Raw genomic sequence first — 11,813 nt, forward strand, 5'->3', positions numbered from 1 at the left:
CAACGCTCATATCATACATCACTTATATCTAAGACATGCCAAAAGAAAGAAGGGACGGCTTTACATACCTGTTAAAGATTAATCGTAATCTCGTTCGCTTCGTCGCCTCTTTAGCCTATTTAATATAAAAGCAACGCAATCGTTAGTAACTATACTTTCTAGTTCATAAATCTATAGCCCATCGCTTATAGAACTCATTCTTTAACTTATACTTTCTCGATTAGGGTTTTTCATTAGTTAAGGACTTAACGGAAATGGGGCAGCATTTCCCCTATATATTCGCCTAACCCGAATTTCCAATTGTTCTCCTGTTATCACAGAAATACCAACAATAACAGCAATAGAGATATACATACAAAATTCTTACAATTCAGCCCATAAACAATTCTAACAATCCAACAACCCTTCTGAATCCTTTTCAACCCACAATTTCATATAACAATGATTTCATGCATTTTCTTACTTCCAATTTCATCCAATCCAATTTTAATAATTCCATTACAACACTATTAACACAATTACACCACAAATAAGAAAATCTCACCTAAATTTTCTCGGAGGAATTTCTACACTCGATTGCTCCAATTTCACAATTTCCTCTTCTTCAACTCAATATCCAATGTTGCTATCACCTCCTTGAACTTGTAATGCACTTGAAACTTGATCAAAATACTCAACAAACAATTTTTTTCTCTCCATCCATGGCTGGCCGTGAGCAGCCATGGAAATATTGCTCTTTCTCCTTTTTTTTTTTTTGAATTGAATTCTTGCCAAATGAAATGTGATAGCATGATTCATCCTATTTATATGCTTTCTCACCAAAGGACAAGTGTCCACTCCTAGTGACTCATCAAAATTATTTTCTTGAATTGTTGTTTTTTTTAAATATTCGGGTGGGGCCCACTTCTATTAATTAAATTAATTAATTTTAATAAATCATTAATCCTTACTTAATAATCTAATCACAATTAATTAGTCCCTAATTTCCAACAATATTCCAACACTAAATAAAATTTATAAACAATTTGTGTACTAATTAAAATTGAAAATTAAAAGTTCCTATTTCATGTCCGAAAATAATCCCGTCTTTAACTTGAGTCGATTTTCTTGCGAATAATTCGATGTATAAAAATACGGGGTATAACAAAAACCTTCCCTAGGGGATCACCAGAACCCTTACCTGGAACTTTGGTACTGAAAGATTTCTCTCTTGCTTGAAGAATCTTTAACCCAGTTTTCCTTCAAATAAATTAGGTGGCGACTCCAAAATACAAAAATCCAATTAGAGCACCAACAACCTCGTAGTAGCTTTTATGCACCCGCGTAAAAGTGAACCATAACATCGGCAATGTCTCTACTTATTATCAACATGTCATCAACATATAAGCAAACAATGACTTCATGATTTGGAGTATTTTTACTGTAAACACATTTGTCACACTCATTGATCTTAAATCCATTTGCCAACATTGTTTGGTCAAATTTTGCATGTCGTTGTTTGAGCTTGTTTTAGTCCATAAAGCGACTTAACAAGTTTTCACACTTTCCTTTCTTTACCAGGAACCATGAAACCCTCAGGCTTTCCCATGTAAATTTCTTCCTCCAACTCTCCACTTAAGAAAGCTCTCTTAACATCCATTAGATAGATTTCAAGGCCATACACGGCTGTCAGTGCTACTAACATGGATGTTATCCTTGTTACCGGTGAGTATATGTCAAAATAATCAAGACCTTCTTTTTGTCTATAAAAACTACAAGTCTTGTCTTATATTTGTCAATAGTGCCATCAGCTTTCATTTTCCTTTTAAAGATCCATTTCGAACCTAAAGGTTTATTTTCATGAGGAAAATCAACCAATTCCCATGTATGATTGTTCAAGATTGATTCAATTTCACTATTGACTACCTCTTTCCAAAATAGTGAATATGAAGAAGACATGGCTTCTTTAAATGTTTGAGGCTCATCTTCAAGCAAAAATGTCACAAAGTCAGTCCAAAGGAAGTAGATGTCCTCTGACGTTTTCTGAAGAAGACATGGCTTCTCTAAATGTTTGAGGCTCATCTTCAAGCAAAACTGTTACAAAGTCCGGCCCAAAGGAAGTAGATGTCCTTTGATGTTTGCTATGCCTTGGATCCTCTTTATTTGGTGTATTTTCCTTTGGTTCTTCCTGAGGTCGTTTAGATCTTTGGTTAGACGAATCACATTAATTTTTATACGGATAAAAGTTTTCAAAGAATTCAACATTATCTAATTCAATTAATGTATTAACATGGATGTCGGGATGTTCGGTTTTGTGAACTAAAAATCAACCTGCTTTACTGATGGTAGCATATCTAATAAAAACACAATCCACAGTTTTTTATCCTATTTTGACTATTTTGGGTTTAGGAACTTGTACTTTAGCTAAACACCCTCACACTTTGAAACATTTCAAGTTGGGTTCTCTTCCTTTCCATTTCTGATATGGAACAGATTGTGTTTTGTTATGGGGCACTCTGTTAAGTATTCGATTAGCTGTAAGGATAGCTTCCCCCCACAAGCTCTGCGGTAAACCGAAACTTATTAATAAAGCAATCATCATTTCCTTTAATGTTCGATTTTTCCGTTTTGCAATTCCATTGGATTGTGGTGTGTAAGGGGTAGTAGTTTGATGAATAATTCCACATTCTAAATATATCTCTACAACAGAAGATTCATACTATCCACTCCTATCACTTCTTGTCATTTTTATCTTTTTATTCAATTGATTTTCAACTTCATTTTTGTATTGCTTAAATGCTTCAATTGTTGCATCCTTACTATTAAGCAAATAAACATAGCAATATCGAGGGAAAATCATCAATAAAAGTTATGAAATACTTTTTCTCACCGCGAGATGATATTGACTTCATATCACAAATATTTGTACGAATTAAGTCTAAAGGATGGAATTCGCTTCGATAGACTTATAAGGATGTTTAACAAACTTAGATTCAACACACACTTGACATTTTAATTTATTGCACTCGAATTTAGGCAATACGTCTAAGTTAATCAATTTTCGCAAGGTTTTGTAGTTAACATGTCCTAAACAAACATGCCACAAATCATTTGACTCCAATAAATAAGATGAAGCTGGAATTTTATTAATACTGTCAACAACCATTACATTAAGTTTGAAAAGTCCCTCGGTGAGGTAACCTTTTCCTACATACATCTCATTTTTGCTGATAACAACTTTCTCATAAACAAAAAAGCACTTAAACCCATTTTTCACCAGAAATGCAGCAGAAACTAAATTCTTCCTAATAGTAGGAACATGAAGAACGTTGTTAAGAGTCAACACTTTGTCGGAAGTTATCTTCAAGAATATCTTCCCATATCCTTCAACCTTGGTTGTTGCAATATTTCCTATGGAAAGCTCTTCTTCGGGTCCAGCGGGGCATACATAACAATTTCTTCTTTGACAGCACAAACATATCGAGTGGCTCCAGAGTCAGTCCATCACTCCTTTGGATTTTCAACTAAATTGCATTCCGTATGCATAGCACACAGATCATCAATTTCATCATTTTTTTCCACCATGTTTGCCTGACCTTTTTTCTTATTTTTCTTAGGGGCCCGACAATCTAGAGCTTTGTGTCCAGCTGTCCCACAATTGTAGCAATTGTCATTGAATATTTTCTTTGTTCTGCCTCTGCCTTTGTCCAGAAGGCTTCTTCCTGGTCTTATTATTTGGAGCATCTTCCTCGACGATGTTTGCTCCCATAATCGTTGACTTTCCACGCAATTTTGTTTCGGCAGCCTTGTCATCCTCCTCGATCTTCAGACGAATCAAAAGATCTTCCAGCGTCATTTCTTTGCGTTAGTGTTTCGGGTAGTTCTTGAAATCTCTCCATGTAAGGAGGCAACTTTTCAATTACCGCAGCCACCTGAAACTCCTCATTCATTACCATACCTTCAGCAATAAGGTCATGGATAAGGAATTGGAGCTATTGAACTTGTGTTCCAACGATTTTACTGCCCATCATTTTATAGTCTAAAAACTTGGTAATCACAAATTTTTTCAAGCATGCCTCTTCAGTTTTATACTTCTTTTCAAGTGCAATCCACAATTCTTTTGAAGTCTTCGCAGTACGGTAGACGTTGTACAGGTCATCCTCTAAAGCACTAAGGATGTAACCCTTGCACAAGAAATCTGAATGCTTCCAAGCCTCAATAACCATGAAACACTGGTTTTCTGGCATTTCTTCCTCAGGAACAGGAGGATCGCTTATGAACTTTTGCATACCAAGAGAGTCAACCAAAAGAACATTCTTTGCTGCGATCATTTGAAGTTAATTCCATAAAAAAAAAAAACTAGTTTCTCTGCCGGTGCCATTGGATGTGCAGCAGTTGAACGGCTTGACGATGCAACTGTCGTCGCCGCAACGGTCTTCGTTCCCGTAGAAACATTAGCATCCTTTTCTATTTTTCACTGTCAATAGTTGACAAACAGTTTAATCAATGGCAAACAGAAACAGTGAAGGTTTATATGTTCAAACTGTTTCACAAGTTAGCGTTGAAGTTTTTATCTTCTTCAAATCGTTTCACAATTATGCACTTTAATAATCTGACGAAGTTTTTAAATTCTTCAAATCGGAATAGAAAAATTCAAACGGAGTAGAAAACTAGAAAGCTTTTAATCTCCAGAAACAGAATACAGATTATAAAAAATATAATTGATTTCCTTAAGATGGTTAGTAAACTGTATTTGAAAATAAAAATAAATCTGAATCTGAAAACAGTATAAAAAAGTAGGTAAGTATTAAATCAAGCCCACTAAATTCACAGTGTGTCCTTAAGGAAATTATTTTCCTCAATGAACTCGAGGTGTTGGAATATATCCTCACAGGATAGAACGATTTACTCACCGTTATAGCTGTACAACAAACTCCGGTGACAGCGAACTCACTCAACAGCTGTAAATCACATGAAAATTTAATGGTGTGCAAGAAGATTAGAAAATTCGTAAGAAATATCTAATGAACACCAGGTTATATATAGCCATGGATGCGTTGGTTCGGAAAGGTGCAACTCAAAGGTTGCACCCTTTCAGATAGGTTGTGCTCTGACAGATAGGCGGGAATAATTTAAATTATTCCCGGAAGGAAAACGAATCAGCCGGTCAGAATGAAAAACGGGTCATAATTTGGATTTTAATTAATAATTAAAGAATTATAAATTAAGTAAATTTTGTCCAAAAAGGTTAATCATTCAATCTATCATTTGACCAAATCCAAATCTAAAGTCGAGCCGAGTGAGAGGCTTGTCTTCTTCTCAACCCTTTAGCAACTAGAAGGAGTGCATCTATATTTAAGCACAAGAACTTTCCTTTGCACAACCAATGTGAGAGAAATGCTTCATACAAAAAGCTAAAATGTATAATTCAAAATTTTCATTTTCCCTCAGTATTGTTCCCTCCATTTCCCATTCATCTATCACATCAAAACCCAACAAAACTCATTTGAGAAATTTAAAAATCGATGTTCGATTTATCGTGAAAGTTAAATGAGTAGACTTTGTATATACTCAACGGCAGTGGTGTAGCCAAGATTTTCACTAAGAGGGTTCAAAATATTAAAAAATAAACATACGAAGAAGCCAAAGGGGGTTCAATATCTACTATATGTATATAAAAAATAATTTTAACCATGTATAAATAGTATTTTTTCCACCGAAGGGGGTTCTGAACCCCTCGGCCCTATGTGGCTCCGCCCCTGCTCAACGCGGAAGAGATCCTCTAGTAAGAGGTGTCATACGACAGTTTTTCGAGAAAATCCTTATACACGTGTGTGTATAATATTTTTCTAATTGAAAAACAATATATATTTATAATTATATAGAATAAGCTGCGCCTCTTAAAATTAATATGAAGTTAATATCAAGTTGGGTTAAAAAAATAAATCTAAAAGCTATTAAAGTTAAAATAAAAAAAAAATTGAGTGGGGAATTAAAGGATAGGAAGAGGTTTAGGGGTTTGATTAGCAGGAGAGTGATATGAAGATCTTTCCATTTTTGTAAACTAGTAGTAGTAATTACTGAAACTAAAAATAATATTATCACCAAAGATGCTGTAAGTACCTTATTAAGATTTAAGATTTGTAAGGTATCTTAGAGCTTTACATTTTGTTGGAGGAAATTACTTAACAAAGGAACATTATTATTTGGATCTTATCAGATCATGTTGTGATATATGATAAAAAGTAGACCCATATACTATTATCTAAATCTTATTTATCCTTAAAGACAAGTTCTCCTCTAAGTCTGGACTTTGACATATTTATGAGAGACATTGATGTGTGGCTAATCATCAGGGAAATAATACTAAACTATAACTTGAAAATCTTAATATAAAAGGCACTGAAGTGAAATTAGGCTTTTATCTTTTTAATGCTGGTCAAAACTTTGACTTCATTTTTGTGACAAACATGTGGAGAATAGCGCATCCAACACATAGTGATGCTCCAAGATTTTGTGGGACTAATAAGATCAATCTACATAATTAATCAGGGCCCAGCCAGCTAAAGATTATAAATCTCATTGAAGAAAACTTTAATTGTCGTGCAAGCTTACTAGGATAGCAGTGATGGGATGGTATGAGTGGGTCCGCATCCATTTTGGTGTGTTACAAGTACTACACTTTAAGTTTGTGAAAAGGCAAGATGCAAATTTCGAATACACATTACATTACAAAATTTTAGTAATATTCCCATATATCAACCACTGGCCATTACTTATATCCTATTTAGAAGAAGACGTTCAGGAGAAGGATAATAATATCTTCTAACTGCTCAAATTGAAATATTATTAATTAAATTATTGAAATACAAATGATAATAATATTAGAGAGCTAAAATAAAATTTATTTGGCTTAGAGGCATATCAAGACGTTTAATTCTTGAAGATAGTTAAAGTCTCTCTCACGAGCAAATGGAATAATAAATAACAACTCTATCTTTAGGACTCAATTAAAACATACAACAAGTAGCATTCAAGAACGTTGCTCTTCTATTTTTGAATCGGTGATTCACTTTTTGATCAACGTCTCTCAAATATTTTCAAGAACAAGAAGTTTGTAATTGTTTGCATTATCAAAAAAGAATAAGCACTATTTATAAGCTAAAATTATTGAAAGATAAGTTCATTCATTAAAAGAAGGCAATGAATAAATTCATGAATTTGAGAAAAGTCAACATGTATTTTCCCCAGTACAAAATCGTATTTAGTAAATGTAGAATTTAACTTATGAATTTTCTCAAATTCATTCCACATTCATTTACTTTTGAAAACAAAGACTTTTATCAAATAAATTATTTCGAATTTATTGAAACACTTATTTCAATAATTCCCCGCTTGTTTCAATTTGAGAAATTATTCTAGTAACAGGTATCAATGATAGTGTCTTTTGATTTTGAACCATTAACTAGTGAAGACTTTCTAAATCATTGACTACTTAGTGAACGAATTTTGAGCTAAGTAGTTCATTGAATAAAGTAGAAAATACCCCACGCGCATTACTATGTTCCTGTGGAAATCGAATTCATTTAACACCTTACAGCCATATGTCCTGAATTCTTTAATCTAAGTACTTTAAGATTTTTTCTGTTAAAATCTTATTGAAGCGATCTCCACTTCACACTTAGCGTGATGAATTCTTCAAGAGTAACTTTGCATACTTCAACCAAATAATCAATGAATTCATTAAGAGAATTTAATTTCAAGAATCCTCCTTTATAGCAAAGTGTCGATAAATCTATCAAGAGTGTTCCTACACACACTCCAATCGAAACAGGTTTATAGACTTATTAAGAGAATATAATCTCATTCTCATCTTTAGTAGACGTATTGGTAAATCTAGCAAGAGTGTACTTACTACTCCAACAGAAATCGGTCTTTTAGACCTATTAAGAGAATAAATCCTCAACCTATACATATCTACTCCCAATTTTAAGAAAGGGAAAAGGGTCAAAAATATCCCTCTACTTTATTTTATTAATCAGTTTTATCATCCGTTACAAGTTGAGGCTATTTATACATCGTAGAGATTTTAGTAGCTCAGTTGATTAGTTACCTGAATTTTTACCGTGTTGCTGAGGGTTAAAATCCCTACATTGTAATCCCCTCCCTCATTTTCCCTTCCCCTGCCCCTATGTAATAAACTAATAATAATAATAATTAAAAAAAGGATATTTATACACCCGCCGTTACCAAAGTTAACAAAAATACCCCTCAATTTAACGGATTCCCCAAATCAATCTTAGTTCCCCAATTTCAACTAAAATTATCCGATTTCGAATAGAACTCTATTAAACCCAACCCACTAAACTAATTAAACCCATATGAATTAGAACCCATTTACTTCTTCTCCTCTGTTAATATCTTCACCACAGTGGCCAAAAACACCAACGTCTACACCGGCGGACACCACGAGTCGAACCTCCGACCACCACCAGTTCGCCGGAAAACCCCGTGAACCAAGGAAGGCTAGTTCTGGGATTTGTGTTTGCGGGTTCATCGGAGGACTGAGTGAGATAACACGTTTCAGAGATATTGAACTCTGCAGCAACAGATTGTAATCATTATCATTTTTGTCTTCCTCTTGTAAGCAAATAGTTGTTGGGTTCCCTTTGAATGTTGTGTCAGTGAAGGCATCCACCTGATTATGATTATGTTCCACAAAATGTTGATGTACTTAATTAATTTGTTGAGTGAATAGTGAAAATACCATTCAATTCAATTGGGATTTAGAGAGATTACCACAAATTTTCACCACCAATTATTTGCATAAAAACTTAGATAAAGGTTTGCTAAATTAAACCCAGACTTTGCATATTGAAAGAAAATTATACCATCCTTCAATAACTTTTTTACGTGACTGTGTTTGAGACGAACTTATCCCAAATTTTCATTAAAACAATCGCTTAAAATAAAAAAAAATAGAACAATTTTATTATCACAATAGATAATCAATAAAGGTCGCACCGGCTTACTCCATTAAGGAATATCTAACATGATACGTCTAAGCCAGTTAATCGTCATTAATACCTGACCAGTTCAGTATGTCCACAAAATATTATGCGCCGCTCATATAACAAATTTTATGTCCTCAAGTTCATCAAATTATATTAGACGTCCAGTCTATCATTGACTTTTGAGAATTAGCCAAACGCCTCATACTTTTAATATTCCAAGAGTTTTTCCACAATTTCAAACCCAAAAATCTTATCCCTGCCGAGTATAATGCACCATATATTTGTATATTATGCCCCTTAAAATAAGACATTTTCATATTAATTCATAAAAAGCCTTCAACTTGTAATGGAATCAATATTATTTTTTCCTGATTTCAAAAAGATATTCTAAATTTCAAATATTGATATGATCTTTATAAATAATATACTCATATCATTGCACAAATTTAAAAGTATATTTTTTAGTGATCTCCGTGCGCAACATATATGTAAACCAACTTTTTAGGTATAGATATGCTTTCAAATAACATGTTTCATATCTACTAACAAGCTTGAAAATTTATCTTGAATAATCATTAATGAAAGTGATAAAATATCTCTTTTCATAACGTGACAACAATTCAACTCATAAAATATCAGTCTGGATTAATTCCTTTTAAATGTCTTAAAGGAATTCTTTGTTATCTTACACTTACTACAAGTATGACACTTAGCAGCATGTTTCTTTTCACAAGTAATAATTAATTCAAGATTATCACAAATGGCCATCTATTTAGCAATAGATTTCACTAAAAATCACAATAGGTTGAGAATAAATAGAGAATAGAGTTTAGAAAATAGAATCCTAATTTCATTGACAAATTTTCTTTTGATTATGACTTTGATGTTGTCTAATTGGTCTTCACTACGGTCAAATTCAGCAAAATATTCTGAAATTTGCCTCATTTTTATTCTTATTCTTCGTCTCCACTCCTCCAACAGCCCCTCCTTTTCTCTCTCTCTCTCTCTCTCTATCCATCCGTCTTTGTTTTTATCTTTGTGTTTCAAAAACTCTAAAACATCACAGAATAAATAGAATGAATATATCATGTATATTTTTAAAAAATATATAAAAATTAAAGAGATGTTATGTACAACATATAAAATACCTTGAATCTTTTAGCTATATGTTTGTCCGTTGAAAGTTTCTCGGTGCAAAAAGTATTTTTATTGAATATACTAGTTACAAAAACAATAAAAGAACACATCCCATTATACTTTGGATATACGTTGTATAATTATTTAAATTTTTGCCAATGGTTGAAGACACTACCAAAATAACAATGATATACCTTGAATGTATTATATATATTATCATAAAATATGTATAATAACTAAAGATATTACCGGTACACCATATAAGACACCTTGAGTATATCAGGTATATTATTATTAACATACTTTAAGAAAGAGCACCATTGGTTTAAATAAATTTCTCCATAGGAACTTCAAGAAAAGTAGTACTTTGGTCTTTAATGTATGCAATGTGTACTTTGGTTTTTATGAAGAAAGGTTCATAAAAATTCTTCTTCTTCGTCATCCCAACATGTATTAATCTCGACATACAATTCAGTGTTGTTAATACTTTGTTTGGTTATCGAATTAATTTATGAATATAATTCAAACATAGCTAATAATTTATTTGGTTATTACCTTACATTCACTTCATTAATATATATATATGTATAATATATACATAAATCTATATATTATTTTATGCAGGATACAATATGGAATAAGAATGCGGAAATTACCAATACATGGATTAAAATTGTTGAATGACAAAAGTAGCCCTTCGTGTAGAAACAAATAATGTATTTTGTTTTAAAAATATATTTTAAATGAACACTACATAATAATTTTTAATAAAACAAACTAAACATCCAACAATAAATAATCTAAACATCCAACAATAAATAATCCCCATTACAATTCATGTTTTATGATTTATGCATTACTAATTCCTGCATTATTAATCATTTCATTACTAATTTTTGTATTATATAGTTTTGTATGTTGTTAATCTCTGCATAACTTGCTTCTAGATCAAACAACCCCTTAGACTACAAACATTTATAGAACTTTTTAAGAATCAATTATTCATTAATTTCTTAAATTTAACTTCTTTAAATATAGTGTAGAAGTTTGTTACTATCAGTTAACATAAATAAGTTATTACAAACTATTATCAATAAGAAGAGGTATTAGTAATTTGGAAACTAAAAAGTAATTTTCTATAACATGTTCAATTGCACTGCTAATTTAAAAGGGATGATTTTTTATAGGCGCTTACTAAAATAAGGGGCAAGGACATAAGTAGCCATCCGGTGAAAATATTGACAACCGGATGGCCACATAAAATCAAAAGACACATTGTAGCCAAAATGTATATTATACACTATATATACGTTTATTATACAGTTATATACACTTCATATATACAGTTTTTTACAATTTATATACACATAATATACATTTTTCTGTATAATAAATGTGTGTGTGTGTGTATATATATATATATATATACGGACACTAATTGTACACATACTATACAAATATTATACATGTTTTGGGGGTTTACTTGCTTGCTGAAAAAAATGAATGCTTGCCAGAAAATACAAACCCGGTTAGATCCGGAAGCAAAGTTTTGTAGTTCTTCAAACGATCATCGTTCCAACGACATTAAAATAAACGGATCCAATAAAACACATTCGAAAATATAAAAAAACACAAAACAAGGTTTCATCGAGAAGTGAAGCTTGCCGGTTTTAATGGATGTTT

Source organism: Lycium barbarum, chromosome 8, assembly GCF_019175385.1.
Source record: "Lycium barbarum isolate Lr01 chromosome 8, ASM1917538v2, whole genome shotgun sequence".
Lineage (NCBI taxonomy): Eukaryota > Viridiplantae > Streptophyta > Magnoliopsida > Solanales > Solanaceae > Lycium > Lycium barbarum.